This window comes from Ochotona curzoniae, unplaced genomic scaffold, assembly GCF_017591425.1.
Source record: "Ochotona curzoniae isolate NIBS_2020 unplaced genomic scaffold, NIBS_Ocur_1.0 contig_3255, whole genome shotgun sequence".
NCBI classification, from domain to species: Eukaryota; Metazoa; Chordata; class Mammalia; order Lagomorpha; family Ochotonidae; genus Ochotona; species Ochotona curzoniae.
In genome coordinates this window covers 5,463,917-5,467,037 of record NW_024465777.1, presented here as the reverse complement: position 1 = coordinate 5,467,037, position 3,121 = coordinate 5,463,917, and the positions used below count along the sequence as shown (strand labels likewise).

The following is a 3,121-nucleotide window of genomic DNA, read 5'->3' as shown; positions in this document are numbered from 1 at the left end:
ATGGCACTGAAGGTGAAGGAGGAAGCTCCTGCCCCTCCAAAACCCGAAGCCAAAGCGAAGGCTCTGAAGGCCAAGAAGGCGATGCTGAAAGGTGTCCACGGCCACAAGAAGAAGATGATCTGCATGTCACCCACATTCCAGCTGCCCAAGATGCAGCGCCTGCGCCCATAGCCCAAATACCCCCGGAAGGGCGCCCCTAGGAGAAACAAGCTTGACCACTACACCATCATCAAGTTCCCCCTGACCACAGAGACCACTATGAAGATAGAAGACAACACACTCGTGTTCATTGTGGATGTCAAGGCCAACAAGCACCAGATCAAACAAGCCGTGAAGAAGCTCTGACATTGATGTGGCCAAGTCAATACCCTGAACAGGCCTGATGGAGAAAAGAAGGCGTATGTGTGGTTGGCTCCTGATTATGATGCTCCTACATCCAGCTTTCTAATTCTAAATATATGTTTTTCACCATAAAAAAAAAAAACAAAAGACATACTGCAGGAGGATAATCTTAGGATAAGACAGAAAATGGAGGAAGTCATATAGGCAGGGAAGGTCATGGTCATTAACAACTCTTAGAGTAGATGCCAAATCCTAAAGATTAAGAAGGAGTTAATCCTGTGACTTAGCCAAGAATGTCCTGGGCAGTGGAAAATGGAAGACCTTGAAGTGGAATAGAACTTGGCACAGTCAAGAAATAGAGAAGGCAGCAGCTGGGGCTTAGTGGGACAGAGGGCAGGTGGAGATGTCAGCGGGGCTGCTAGAGCCCAGACGTGTCCAGCCTGTAGACCTCGACACAGATATGGAGTTTTGCCAAGGGCAGTGGGAAAGAAGTCTTTGGCAGCTTTTAGGCAAATAATATCGGACTTGTATTTTTAAAAGATGCATCTGGCTGCTAGTCAGCAGACCGCAGGAAGCCGGAGTCTGTTGCAGTCACCTGGGGAACAGGTGATGGTTACAAGGTTGCACTGGGGAGAAGTGGACAGATTCAAGCAAGATTTGGAAGGCAGAATGAAGGGTTAAGGGGAAGTGAAGTTTGAGAGGTGCAAGAGAAAGGAAGGAGCTGTCTGCATGGTCAGCGGGGTGACCACTTTATCCTTTGCTCAGCAGGGAAGGCCGGAAAGACAGGTGTCAGAGACAAAGCCAGGAGTTCGTTATGACATAAGTGCTTAATGCTCTGGTGACATCCGGAAGGAGAAACAGTGGGGGCAGGGGCTGTGTTCTAGGTGGGATGAAGGCAGAGGTTGGAGGACAGTATCAGTACTGTTACCGTGTGGAAAGCTCTGAGACTGGAGGCTGTGATGGGGAAGCCCAAAGAAGAGAGCCAGGGCCCTTCCTGAGACGAGGGCTGTCCGAGGGCCGATCAGGAGGAAACGGGCACAAAGGCAGCCAGAGCAGAGTGCAGAGGGGAGGATGGTTTCACAGAACTCAAGGGCCAGAGACATTTGTCATCTGTATCATCAGCTCCTGAAGATTAAAATGAGGACCATGGTAGACGCTTCCAGAACTGACCTCAGCACACACCTATGTTTTCTAAATGTCTGCCTTAGTGGGCCTCTCCTCCCCCAGGGAGCCTTCTTCACGGGGTCTTTGACAGCAGTGCCCTGAGGCAGCAGCAGGAATAAAACTAAGGTGTAGTAGTGCTGCTCACTGCAGCCAAAGGAAAGGGAAGGGCCAGGTCTGTGGTATGCTGGGCTGGGCTGGGCCAGGTCATAGAACCCATAGGTTGGCATAGGATGTGGAGCTGGGGCAGAGCTGGCCAGGCAACTACAGTCACCAGTGTGTGCGTAGTCTGCTGCAGGTGATGGACTGAATCAGACCTTGTACTGGCTGCCACATGTAAGAGTCAGGTCTGGAGTCACCCCAGGTGAGGTTTCTTGGGGGACTTCCCAACTAGACCACTGGATTCAAAACTCTGGCCAAAGAGAAGATAGTAGGATATGTGGTCTGACCTTGGAATGCATGTGTTGGGACCAGGCCTTGTTGATTGCTTATGCCTGTTCAATGGATGGCATGCCCAAGAGTACATGGGGTCAAGGTGGTCAGCTCATTAGAGCCTGTAGAGGATGGCGAGTGCCACATCAGAATATGGAGAATAGAACAGGTTGGACAACTCATCTGGCTGAACTTTGACAGCAGATATCTGGGGGAATGGTTGCCCTAGGGTGGACTCTATCAGCCAGTTGACCTTGGAATGATTTTCTCAACCTTGGAGCAGAAAAGCCAACAGTGTCTCAGAACTATCAAAACCACTCAAGCAATACCCTAGGAAAATTATTACTCATATCAGGGTTTCTAAAATTTCTAGGATGTCATCAAGTGGTTTTCCCCATCCCCATGTATATTGATATAGTTTCGCAGATGGGAATGGTCTCTGCTCCTTCCTGCTGCCTAGATACAGGAGAAAAGGGAAGAAAAATTGAAAGCATTTGTCCCACCCACCTTCCTGCATGCCTTGACCCTCCCCACCCTAATCAGTGGTCCTCATGGGTGTGCAGCCTTATCAACTATGTAAAAAACATCAAAAAATAATTTGTTTTTTAAAGGCGGGGAAGTCAAGAATGAAAAGAAGACCAGTAAGTCAGAGGTGATAGAGACTGAACTTGGGAGAAAGATGTCAAAAGGGGGTCAGATTTGGAATAATGTACCTTAAAAAAATTTATTTATTTGAAAGTCCAAGTTATAGAAGAGAGGGAGAGAGAAAATTTTCCGTCTCCTGGTTCAGTATCCCAGTAGTTTTTTTTTTTTTAAAGATTTATTTTTATGATTTTTTCATTGGAAAGGCAGATATACAGAGAGGAGAGACAGAGAGGAAGATCTTCCGTCTGATGATTCACTCCCCAAGTGAGCGCAACGGGCCGATACTATGCCAATCCGAAGCCAGGAGCCTCTTCCCGGTCTCCCACGCGGGTGCAGGTTCCCAAAGCTTTGGGCCGTCCTCGATTGCTTTCCCAGGCCACAGGCAGGGAGCTGGAAGGGAAGCGGGGCTGCCGGGATTAGAACCGGCGCCCATATGGGATCCCGGGTGTGCAAGGCGAGGACCTTTAACCACTTGCGCCACCGCGCCGGGCCCTATCCCAGTAGTTTTAATAGCCAGTGGTGGGCCCAGTTAAAGTCAGGA

At 49.2% G+C, this 3,121-nt stretch overlaps 1 pseudogene; it reads left to right on the top strand.

The window, feature by feature from the left end:
• On the top strand, positions 1-1,608 carry LOC121156125 (annotated as a pseudogene).
• Positions 1,609-3,121: the final 1,513 nt, after the last annotated feature.